This window comes from Pan troglodytes, chromosome 10 (assembly GCF_028858775.2).
Source record: "Pan troglodytes isolate AG18354 chromosome 10, NHGRI_mPanTro3-v2.0_pri, whole genome shotgun sequence".
Lineage (NCBI taxonomy): Eukaryota > Metazoa > Chordata > Mammalia > Primates > Hominidae > Pan > Pan troglodytes.
Window position 1 is genome coordinate 28,631,219 of NC_072408.2, and position 13,450 is coordinate 28,644,668.

Here is a 13,450-nt window from a genome sequence, read left to right on the forward strand (position 1 = left end):
TTGAGAGATTTTAGCATGAAGGGCTGTTGAATTTTGTCAAAGGCCTTTTCTGCATCTATTGAGATAATCATGTGGTTTTTGTCTTTCGTTCTGTTTATATGCTGGATTACATTTATTGATTTGTGTATGTTGAACCAGGCTTGCATCCCAGGGACGAAGCCCACTTGATCATGATGGATAAGCTTTTTGATGTGCTGCTGGATTTGGTTTGCCAGTATTCTATTGAGGATTTTCACATTGATGTTCATCAGGGATATTGATCTAAAATTCTCTTTTTTGTTGTGTGTCTGCCAGGCTTTGGTATCAAGATGATGCTGGCCTCATACAATGAGTTAGGGAGGATTCTCTCTTTTTCTACTCATTGGAATAGTTTCAGAAGGAATGGCACCAGATCCTGTTTGTACCTCAGGTAGAATTCGGCTGTGAATCCTTCTGGTCCTGGACTTTTTTTGGTTCGTAGGATATTAATTATTGCCTCAATTTCAGAACCTGTTTTTAGTCTATTCAGAGATTCAACTTCTTCCTGGTTTAGTCTTAGGAGGGTGTATGTATCCAGGAATTTATCCATTTTTTTCTAGATTTTCTGGTTTATTTGCACAGAGGTGTTTATAGTATTCTCTGATGGTAGTTTGTATTTCTGTGGGATCAGTGGCGATATCCCCTTTATCATTTTTTATTGAGTCTATTTGATTCTTCTCTCTTTCTTCTTTATTAGTCTTGCTAGTGGTCTATCAATTTTGTTGATCTTTCAGAAAAAGAGCTCCTGGATTCACTGAATTTTTGAAGGTTTTTTTGTGTCTCTATCTCCTTCAGTTCTGCTCTGATCTTAGTTATTTCTTGTCTTCTGCTAGCTTTTGAATGTGTTTGCTCTTGCTTCTCTAGTTCTTTTAATTGTGATATTAGGGTGTCAATTTTAGATCTTTCCTGCTTTCTCTTGTGGGCATTTAGTGCTATAAATTTCCCTCTACACACTGCTTTAAATGTGTCCCAGAGATTCTGGTACGTTGTGTCTTTGTTCTCATTGGTTTCAAAGAACATCTTCATTTCTGCCTTCATTTCGTTATTTACCCAGTAGTCATTCAGGAGTAGGTTGTTCAGTTTCCATGTAGTTGTGTGGTTTTGAGTTAGTTTCTTCATCCTGAGTTCTAGTTTGAGATGGCACTGTGGTCTGAGAGACAGTTTATTGTGACTTCTGTTCTTTTGCCTTTGCCGAGGAGTGCTTTACTTCCAATTATGTGGTCAATTTTAGAATAAGTGCGATGTGCTGAGAAGAATGTATATTCTGTTGATTTGGGGTGGAGAGATCTGTAGATGTCTATTAGGTCTGCTTGGTTCAGAGCTGAGTTCAAGTCCTGGATATCCTTGTTAAACTTCTGTCTCATTGATCTAATATTGACTGTGGGGTGTTAAAGTCTCCCATTATTATTGTGTGGGAGTCTAAGTCTCTTTGTAGGTCTCTAAGGACTTGCTTTATGAATCTGGGTGCTCTTGTATTGGGTACATATATATTTAGGATAGTTAGTTCTTGTTGGATTGACCCCTTTACCATTACGTAACGACCTTCATTGTCTCTTTTGATCTTTGTTGGTTTAAAGTCTGTTTTATCAGAGACTAGGATTGCAACCCCTGATTCTTTTTTTTTTTTCCTTTCCATTTGCTTGGTAGATCTTCCTCCATCCCTTTATTTTCAGCCTATGTGTGTCTCTGCATGTGAGATGGGTCTCCTGAAAACAGCAAACTGATGGTTCTTGACTCTATCCAATTTGCCTGTCTGTGTCTTTTAATTGGGGCATTTAGCCCATTTACATTTAAGGTTAATATGGTTATGTGTGAATTCAGTCCTGCCATTATGATGTTAGCTGGTTATTCTGCTCGTTAATTGAAGCAGTTTCTTCATAGCATTGGTGATCTTTACAATTTGGCATGTTTTTGCAGTGGCTGGTACTGGTCGTTCATTTCCATGTTTAGTGCTTCCTCCAGGAGCTCTTGTAAGGCAGGGCAGGTGGTGACAAAGTCTCTCCACATTTGCTTGTCTGTAAAGGATTTTATTTTTCCTTTGCTTATGAAGCTTAGTTTGGCTGGATATGAAATTCTGGGTTGAAAATCCTTTTCTCTAAGAATGTTGAATATTGGCCCCCACTCTCTTCTGGCTGGTAGGGCTTCTGCTGAGAGAACCGCTGTTAGTCTGATGGGCTTCCCTTTGTGGGTAACCTGACATTTCTCTCTGGCTGCTGGAACATTTATTAACACTTACTAAGCTAGGATTCCACTGAATAAACTTGGAAAATGGTGCTGTAAGAGGGATCTGTGCACCCACGAGCATCCTCCACTTGGTAGAGGCCAGGAAGTTCTTTCAAAAGGCCAATACTCCAGTCCACCCCAGACTTCCTGAATCAGAATCTTGGGAGGTGGAGTCCAGAAATATTAGCTTTAACAAGCCCTCCAGACAATGGTATGCTGGAGCTGGGAGGTATCAACTCTCCAGAACAGATTGTTATTAAAATTCCAGGAATTTTAGAACTTCGTGAGCTATTTGACTTCACATTGGTAGACTGAAATTTGCTGTGGTAGAAGTATTTACACCATGAAAATTGGCAGATGCTACAATTCAGGGCTTTTCTGTTCTCCCCCAGACAGCTAGTTATTAGACATTTATCCATAAACCACTGCCTCCAGGTCATCCTTACATACATTAAAATTTGAGACCCACTGATAATGCAAGTATGTGCTATTTCCAGAAGGAATTATGTCAAAACTGTTAAAATTTAATCCCTAGTTTTACCATGTTTTTAGATATTCCTAAAAAAGATGTGCAGGAAAAAAAATCTTACATTTTCTTTTCAAAATTAAGTAGAAATTATCTAGGAATATCTAGAAATAATCAAGTAAGCAGAACCGCATTATGAAGAAGCAATTTTTTTGTCTTTACAGACTTTGGTTGTTGTTTGGTTTTGTTTTTTACAATGTATTTTTTATTTTTTATTTTAGGTGCAGGCATTTAATCATAAAATTAATATTTTGTGCTTTGGCAGTTAAAAATTATATATTTAAGGTGTGTGTAACTTGATGATTTGATATACATATACATTGTGAAATAATCACCACAATCAAGCTAATTAACGTATCTATCACCTCACGTAGTTGCCATGTTTTGTGTGTTGTGTGATCAGAACATTTTAGACCTCTGTCTCAGCAAATTTCAAGTGCACAATAGTATTCTTCACTAAGTTTACAGTGGTATATATTAGATCTTCAGAACTTATATTTTGTATAACTGACTTGATACCCCTTGATCAAAATCTCCCCATTCTACCCCACCCCACCCCAGCCCCTGGCAACCACCATTCCATTCCCTGATCCTACAAGTTTGAGTGTTTTAGATAGGTGAGATCTCAAGTATTTTTTCTTCTGAGTCTGGCTTATTTCATTTAGCATAATGTCCTCCAGCTTCATCCATGTTGTCTCAATGGCAGGATTTCCCACTTTTTTAAGGTCAAATAATATTTATTTATATATATCACATTTTCTTTATTTACAGGCTTTCTAAATTGAGATATGTACAGGTCTTGCTGACAGATATAGCTTTCTTGCTCACAGATATAGCTTTACTGTGGTCTATTCTTTCATAATCTGGAAAAAAAAATCTAGAAGTATAAAAATATTCTTGCCAGGCGTGGTGGCTCACACCTGTAATCCCAGCACTTTGGGAGGCTGAGGTGGGCAGATCGCGAGGTTAGGAGATCGAGACCATCCTGGTTAACACAGTGAAACCCTGTCTCTACTAAAAAAAATACAAAAATTAGCCAGGCGTGGTGGCAGGCACCTGTAGTCCCAGCTACTCGGGAGGTTGAGGCAGGAGAATGACGTGAACCCAGAAGGCGGAGCTTGTAGTTAGCTGAGATTGTGCCACTGCACTCCAGCCTGGGCGACAGACCAAGACTCCTTCTCAGCAAAAAATAAAATAAAAATAAAAAAATAAAAATTTTCTCAGATTGTTGTCACTTTTTAAAAAAACTTATATACTCCTCTTCACCACCACCTTACATTGAAAAGAAACACATCTCACACCTGTTGAGATTTTAGCTGGGCTCTTTTGTCCCACTGGTGCTTTAGGGGTATGGATATAGCACATTATTTCTTTCTTAAAGGGGATGCCTTGGACTGATCCAATTAGAGTCCTGATCTCACATTTGATAGCAAACACAGAGCCCAGAATGATCTTTTCTTTATTTCTCTGGTTCAAGAAAAGAACAGAATCCAATGACAGAAGCAGAAAATAGATTGTGAGATGGAAGAGTCTGAGTTTCCACTTAACATTTGTCCTTCTGTTCCCTCTGAAGGTGGACAACATGAAAGTGACTGCTGGACTAAAAATGGTTTTGCTTGAACAGCTTAACTGACATAAACATACGCCACTGAGAGTCATATCCCAGGTCACTAGAACCTTGACCCACCACCAAGATGTATTTAATTTTTGTGAATCCAGCAGTTAATTCTGACAGCCAAATTCTACCAGGTTGTTTATCTCTCTTGTAAAATGCCATATGGTATATGCTTAAAGGCAAGCATCTCATGTCTCCATTTTAAAATTAACAAGTTAATTTTTATAGCCCAAATCTTAAGAATTTGAGCATCAGATGCCTTTAAAAATTTGGTATATTTTTATGTCATACTTTTAAATTATTTCCATCTAATAGTGTTTGCTCCATAAACAAAATATGTCACTTATAACATTATATTTTTGTAAGTTTTTATGTAAGTTAAAGAAAATTAAATATCTTGTATTACATACTAAATTAGAAAAATAAAACCTATTGTTATATAGTTGAACATTGAGTTATTTACAATTAACATCAAAATACAGTATCTGAATGTTTTTACAAAAAATTCTTATCATTTACACAAAATAATAATTTCTTTTAATTTTTAAGGAGATTTGAAAAGAGTTTAGAATTTGAAAACATTTTACTAATTCGGCCCTCAAGTAAATTCATGTAACATGGAATATACACCCTTAAAAGCTGGCTACACCTAAATAAAATTCCAAAGAAATCTTTCCCAAATGATAGAGTCACTGACCCATAATAGGGAAATGTTTGGGATCATTGAAACCTTTATCAAATTGTTTTAATCTAACTTCATGATTACCTACTTGCCCAGCAATGTAGATTATTGTGTTTTGCAGGATGTTAACATTGAAGTTTGAACTGAGGTACCCACCCTTACAAATATAGGATGTCAAAATGAATACAACATACTGCATATGTACAAGATTTACAAAGAATTATCGAACTTAGCTTACGATGTTTAGATGCTCAGCCAGATTAAGGATATACAAAGGTGAAGGGTTTAAAAGAATTTTTAGAGAGTTATTGCCATACTATGAATGTCCGTTTCCACCCCTATCCTTAAGGCTCCACCTTGAGCTTAACAGGCCTGTGGACAGGTCATCTGTACTTCTACAGTGAGGGCAAGGGATACATGAATGGTTCCCTTGGACAGAGAGGGCCTTGAGAGAAATCCAATGGAGGTCAACCTAGGACTTCCCAAAGGGCTAGAAGGAATCTATCAACAAGAAGCTGGAAGGGAAAATTGGATGTCTACTCATTCCAGAAAGAGTTGGAAATGACCATACAAATTCTCAAGGAGAGGTCAGCAATATTTCTCTGGAAAGGGTCAGATAGTAAATATTTCAGGCTTTGAGGGCTGTACCGCCTTTGTAGCAACTACTCAACTGTTTGGTTATTGCACAAAAGCAGCCATAAGCAATGTGTAAACAAATGGATGTGTCTATGTGCAGGTAAAACTATTGACAAAAACAGGTGGCAGGTTGGATGGAGCCTACAGGCCATACTTTATCAACCCTGCTATAGATGCATCAGCTTGAGACAAAGGAGGAGGAGGTGAGCAGAGCAGAGCCCAGCTATGGAAAAGCCCATGAAGGTCAATTTCACTTCAACATCCTGCCAGATCTGCAGCATGTTCACATGACAGCCTTCCCCATTCCTCATTCCTCCTCCCTCCCTGGCACACCTATCCTGGAGACATTAGAAGCTGGCCAGCGAGCTGGTTTGAGACAGGAGGAAAAGCCAGAGAAAGAGAAATAAAGAAGCAGCAGCCACCAACCCTGCACCCTTTCTCCCCAGCAAGCTTCCAGCCTGGGGAAGACAGCCAAGAGAGGAGCGAATATTTGACATTAACTCCAATTCAGAGATCCTGGACTGAACACACTTAATTTCTGAATGGAGACAATTTCCAACATAAAGTGACCAGAGATAGAACTGTTTATTCCCTAAGAATCAGTAGAAAAGTCACAGGACAGAGGAAGGGAAAAGGAAAGCTATATTTTTATTTTTATTTACTTATTTTTCACCCTGTCTTATGATGCTGAGCTATATTTTTATTAAATCACACTTGCTTTTTCAAAATACTGGTTACATACACAAGCCCAGAGTCAAGCATTTTCTTACCCTATCTGAAGACTCCAGCAGTAACAGAGAAACAAATAACGATGACATCCACCTCAGCCACGACTGGCAAACTTGACACAAGCGGCTCACCAAGAAGGCAACCCAGCAGTTAATGTTACTGACCCATTTGTCATATCCAGTTTCTCCAACTGTCCATAACAGGTATTTAATTATAGAGGATGATTGGGGATTCATTTGTCCTTCAGGAAATTTCACGACTAAGGTATGTCTTTCTTCCAGTAACATGCACACACTCACACAGACGCATTTAATTCTCAAACCTAACATGATTAGGTTGGTCTAGGAAAGGCCTCTCTGAGAAGGTGAATTAAAGTTGATCTGGACGATGAGAGACAGTCATGCAGAGATCAACAAGGAGTACATTCCAGAGAGAGGAAAATGTTCATGCAAAGGACCTATGGTAGGAACAAATGTCAGGGAGCAGAAAGAAGCTTGGTGTGTCTGAAGCCTGTGCATGATGTGAGGATGATAAGAGGTATGTACAGAGAGGCAGGTGAGGGTCATGTGCTGAGGGCTTTTCAAGAAAGGACTTTGCTGCATTTGGATTTTATTCTAAGTTTGACAAAAAGACAGATGATGGGGGGCATTAAATCAGGAGAATAACATAAACATGACCTGACCTACATTTTTAATATTGTGTTCTGGCTTCTTTAGGAAGAATGAATTGTTAGGAGATAATAATGGAAAATCAATACAGAAACCATTAGAGTCCTCTAGGCAAGAGATGGTGGTGTACTTGCCTTAGGATAGTAGTAAAGATGAAGAAAAGTGGAAGAATTCGGGGCAGACTTTGAAATAGAATTGGCAGGACATGCTGAGAGATGGATGTGGGAATAAGGGAATAGAGGGAATGAGAATAATGTCTAGATTTGTGGCTTGAGCAACTGGGTGGTGGTGTGAGGCCACTTACTGAAATGGAGTCTGCTGAATAGAAACAGATGGGGAGGTTGGTAAAGAATAAAGATTGTCCTTAATCGTGTTAGGTTTGAGATACCATTTGGACACCCAAGTGGAGATATCAGGTAGGCAGATAGACTCGGGCAAGTCGGTGCTGGAAAGCAATATTTGGGGTTATCAACATAAAAATGCTACTTGATGCCATAAGAATAAATGAGGTCATCAAGGGAGAGAAGAACAGAAAGAAGAGTGAAGAAAAAAATCCCAAGTCATAAGCCCTGGGATATTCCATTGTTCAGAATAATAAGAAGAAAGAGGATCCATCAAACTAGTCTGCAAAAAAGCAGCCTGAGAGGTGGAAAATAAACCAAGCAAGTGTAGTGCCACAAAAGCCAGAAGACCAAAGTGTTCTGTAAAGAAAGGAATAGCCAACTGCACCTAATGCTGTAGAGATGCCAGGTAAGGGGAGGAAGTGATGTGACTGTAATCAGCAGCCTAGAGGTCATCGGTGGGCAATTCAAGAACAGTCTCAATGGAGGTGGGATCACAAGTTCAGTAAAATGGGGATGAAGTCATTAACTACAGAAAAGCAACTTAAGACATATCACCAAGACAAGTAGCACAGTAATAAGGAAGTAGCTACTAATAAAAAAAAATTATCAGCCAAGTATGAAATGCAAGGCATTGTACTAAGTACAATTGGAGTATAGGAAGAGAAACACTTTACATTTCATGCTCTATAGAGCTCAAAAAGTATGGCAAGGCATTGGAAGACTAATCATGGTGACATGTATTTATTAGCTATTGCCATACTAACACTATATAACAAATAGTCCCCACAATACAATACACAATAAGGATTAATCTCAAACACAATAAGGATTGATTTTTGCTTGTAAGTCAGCTGGAAGGTTCTGCTGATTGGAGTCTGGCTCAGGGAGTAGGAGCTGGGCTTGCTCAAGTGTCTGTACTCAGGGCCTTTCTCGGTGCCAGAACCTTGGTGAGTGCAAAAGTTGCTTGTCCATGAGTATGGCTCTACCCACCAAATTGGAAGAACACGATCTGCCAATGAAGAGAATGAGGCTAGCATATAAAGAGGGATGAAGATAATTATTAAGGAGTCTTAACTATACCTTTGAGCTTGAATCCAAATATGCCTGAAGTCTTCCATCCTGCGCTTCCCAGTAATGGAAACTAAAAACCTCCCATTGTGTTTAATATAGTCTTAATTGGACTCTGCCACTTGCAATCCAAAGAGTTCTGACCAATACATCCAAGTTAATTTTGGACCTTTAAAAAATAAATATCCATTGATGATTTAATCAAAGAGAGATTCTTTTAAGGGGGAATTTAGGAAGATTCATTTTCACACACTGGTTGGGAGAGATAATAAACTGCTGACATGAAGTCCAGCTGGCAAGAATTTCATAATTTAGTTCCTGAGGATAAAAGGAAGGAAAATCCCATTTTCCTGTACCACAGCTGATATTCAGTTGGTTCACATAGGTACAGCCATGCTGGTTATTTAATGCCAGCATCCATTCTGATAAGTGGTATCCACATCTTCTGATTATTAGGTATCTTGATTATCACTGCTGTCCATATCTATGCTGCAATATATTTTCAACAAAGTGAAGCTGCTTAGGAATATTTTAGAATTCTGTTTTCTTTCTACCTATGATGTGTAACCTCAATTTCTTTCACCTTGGATATCAAGATGCAACAGAATAAATTTGTCTGCAGCCTGGATGAACTTGCTCCCCACGAGAGGGACTGACTTTACTCATCCTTCTCTTTTAACCCAGTCATGCTGAAATTATCAGAGAGAGCCAGACAGAATGCAAATGGCAGTGACATCCAGACTCTCATAGACACTGACCGGAAGTTGACCTCTGGCCACAGATGCCAGAAGCAGGCAGGCAAGGAAGGGACCAAGGAGAGGCCATCAAGAAAATGAAGGTATGATAAACTGTAAAAATTGCGTTGGCAATGCATGAGGTACCACTGAGTCAACCTATATTTCCAAAAAAATCCTGGAGAATAAGCCTGCAGAATACACAGACTAAAAAGATGGCGGCTCCCCACCCCAAAACACCTTCCCTACCCACCAGCCTCTGCTCAAAATACCACCACACAAACTTGATTTTTTAATCTAAGGAAAGAATCAAGCAGATGAACTATGATTGAAGCTTATTTTGTAATAGCAATGATTCAAAAACAAAGTCTATGTTCAAACTTAGTCAGCTTTCCCTGACTGGCTAAATAAATTATGATGTGCCCATACAATGGTGAGGCAGGAGAATAGGGTCTGGAGGCAGGGAACCTAAGATCGATTCACACTGACTTCTTAGGACTAAGTCAAAAGGAAAACCCCAACTTTCCACAATTAAGAAACAAAAGCATGGAAGCCTACTTCCTTTGCAAACCCTCCACCCACTTTTTCTGCCTGGCAGATGGAAAATTGAACATATCTCTGATTGGTTGCAGAAAGCACAGGAGTGTAACTTTTGTAACTTTACTTCAGCCTCTGATTGATTGCTTTCCACAACCATTCAGACACTTGCATAGAATGTAACCTTTGTAACTTCACGTCAGCCTCTGATTGTGGGCCCCACTTCATTTACCTAGGGTGTACACAAAGGAACCAGTGGGAAACCTCTAGAAGGTATTTAAACCCCAGACAATTCTGGAACCAGGCTTTTGAGCCCCTATGCTCGGCCAGCACCCACCCTGTGGAGTATACATTCATTTTCAATAAATCTCTGCTTTTGTTGCTTCATTCTTTCCTTGCTTTGTTTGTGTGTTTTGTCCAATTCTTTGTTCAAGATGCCAAGAACCTGGACACCCTCCACCAGTAACAATGGAATACTGTAATTCCATTGAGCCCAGACAGTGTCACGTGCCACCCCTACCTGCATGGGATCCTGGGGACGCTAATAGGTTTAGTTGAGAATATTACCATCTTGAACAAAGTCAGAGTTCTCATCAGAAAGAAATAGAAATGACAACTTGCTGCATCTGCCACACAACTTCAATATCCTGCAATATGAGATTGTTTGAGAAACAAATGTACAACCACATGATGGAATTCTCTACAGATGTCTAATGCTACAGAAAGAATAAAGGGGAAAATTGTGTGGTAAATGTTTTAGACATTTTAAATGAAAAAAGCATTTTCATTTAAAAAATGAAAAAGTTGAAAAAATGTAAATAATATGATCACGTGTGTGTATATGTTTGCGTGTGGATGGGTGCGTGTGTATCTCCTAGTATATGCATAGAAAATCTGTGGAAGAGGCTGGGCGCGGTGGCTGATGCCTGTAACCCCAGCACTTTGGGAGGCCGAGGCAGGCGGATCACGAGGTCAGGAGATCGAGACCATCCTGGCTAACACTGTGAAACCCCGCCTCTACTAAAAATACAAAAAAATTAGCCGGGCATGGTAGCACGCACCTGTAGTCCCAGCTACTCAGGAGGCTGAGGCAGGAGAATCGCTTGAACCCAGGAAGCAGAGGTTGCAGTGAGCTGAGATTGCACCACTGTACTCAAGCCTGGGCTACAGAGCAAAACTCCATCTCAAAACAATCAAACAAACAAACAATTACAAAAATTAGCCAGGAGTGGTGGTGGGTGCCTATAATTCCAGCTACTCAGGAGGCTTAGGCAGGAGAATCGCTTGAATCCAGGAGGCGGAGGTTGCAGTGAGCTGAGATCCTGCCACTGCACTCCAGTCTGGCCACAGAGCAAGACTCCATCTCAGAAAAAAAAAAAAAGAAAGAAAGAAAAGAAAATCTGTAGAAGAATACATAAGAAAGCACTATTGGTAGTTATTTCTGGAAGATAAGATTGAGAAGGAACATGACATTTACTTTTCACTTCAATCCATAGTATTTCTCTTGTCATTAGAATCAGAGAATTTATTGGTATAAAAATACCCAGGACTCCTACCGTGGTAATTTGAAAATTTGTTTCCAGATAGTCTAAATATAAAACACTCTGGAAAAAGCTGCCTCAATCCTGTCCCCTGGGACCCTCAGCAAGGGGCCTGTTAACCACGATTCCACTTTAGCAAAGAAGCCCCATCAGAAGGAAAAAACCACGCACCAGCCAGGACTCTACCTGAGAGAGAAGCCCACCAAAGGCTTTAGAGGATAACATAGCAGTTGTTCTCCATGTTACTTTTTTCTCCAAGGTAAGGAATACACTCCTAAATGTTCCTAAACTCATTTTGCTAATCTGATTTATCGTAATAACCCTCAATAAAAGTCCTCCTTTGTATTTAAGTTAAAACTCTTTATGTAACCTATAATTTTAGTTCTATCAGGCTCACAGAAAGTTGGTCACCATCCTCCCTATTGTAATTAAACACTCAAATGCCTCCTAACGACTAAAGAAATTAAACCTATATATCTAGGACCCAGGAGCCAAAACCGTAACAGCTCAGACAAAAGCTTGAGTTTTCTTAAGTTTGTATTTTATATTAACAATTTTTTAGCATTTTACACTCTACTCCATGATATAGCTATAACTGATTCCCACTAAAATAATTTCTTCCTCTCCCCTCTCTTCTGGAATATTTGAATAAATTGATATTCCAGGAAGATGTGTCTTGTTTTCGCAAAGGCCACCCCCAACAATATATTCCCTCAGATTATGCTTTCATATGACCTCATCCCTCAGGCTTTTCTACTTTTAAGTCAACCATTTCTAATTCTCTTAACCCATAGACATAGGTCCCAATGTTTCAATCCTTCAAATTTCCCCATCATTTTCCTCCAAAGCCTATTCCACTTATCACTAACGCTCAAATAATGCGCTCTAAAATTCACTGCAGTGCTCCAATGAGATGCTGTTGGAAAGGGTCTCAATTTATGCTCCCATTTTCTCTCCCCTCATATTTGTACACCCACTGTTTATTTGTACCTCTGTACTTCCTGGAAGGAAGAACACATTTAATAATCAAGCCCACTAGTATTGCTGAGGCTTTCTACTAAAAACTTGTAGATCACTGCATAGAGCACAGCAGGACTGATTAGTATGCCAGGGTGAAGACACTGAAAAAATAAACTAGAAAAGTCCAAGGGAAGTTGTGATAGACTGTGTGAAGTTTAGAATAGAAAATGGGTTCATAAATTAAGGAGAGACATGGGAAATTTTGCAAATATGTGCATAAAGTGAACAGCCAAACGGTGAGTTTCACCCAGTGTAACACCCAGCATCTGTCCCAATTTGAAGCCCTTACCTTTAAGCAGGCCGGCCTGCCCAGCAGTTCACATAGCCTCAGCGAGAGGGCATGCCAAGAAGTCTGCTTTGTTCCCCGGCCAATGCTGGACCTTCCTGCCGAGACATGCCTCACACTCATATTTCCCAGCCTGTTCTAATGACGCCAGCTCTCAACTTCTCAGCTGCTGTCTCTGACTTTGCTCCTCTGTCCAATGCCTGATATTATTGTGTCTCTGGGATTAAGCCTTGGTTCCCTGAAATTGCATTCACCACAAACTACATGTGCTTTTAGCTGCTCCAGAGAACATCCTGGCAAAATCTAGCACATCCTCTGGACAAAACCCTGGTTGGACCTAGCCAATAAGACAGAAGTTACTGCTGGGAGAATCCAAGTTGCTGAAGAGGAAAACTATGTTCATCTATGCATACTAATATGACTGAAAAAATATTTTCTTTATTAATCTATGGAGAAAAATGTCCCTAACACAGTCTGGGACAAAAATCACTTTACAAGGTTCTTTACAACCTTCTTCTGCGGGAAAAAAAAAAAAAAAAATTACCATTCCTGAATAGAAATGCTGAAGCAATTTTATGATAAACTTTAATTAGATTAAGATCCCTTTTGAGAACTTACTTCCCATATCTTCGTCTGCCTGTTTGTCAGGAACCTGATGGTATTGAAAAAGATGTAGCATTTATTATATTCAGTGAACACAGATTATCTAATCATATCTAACCATTCTCTTTTTCTACAAAATGTCCTTACCCAAAGTAAATCTTTGGGTTTTGTTGTTGTTTGTTTTGTTTTTGAGAGAGGGTCTCACTCTGTCACCCAGGCT

General features: G+C 39.3%; 1 long non-coding RNA gene across 1 annotated transcript in view; it reads right to left on the minus strand.

Moving 5' to 3' along the window:
* The window catches only part of LOC107967478 (uncharacterized), a 61,477-nt gene extending 48,607 nt beyond the window's left edge, over positions 1–12,870 (minus strand). Inside the window, exon 1 of the long non-coding RNA XR_010148001.1 lies at positions 12,631–12,870. This is a non-coding gene — a long non-coding RNA (uncharacterized LOC107967478). The remainder of the gene's footprint in view (positions 1–12,630) is intronic.
* Between the last annotated feature and the right edge of the window lie 580 nt (positions 12,871–13,450).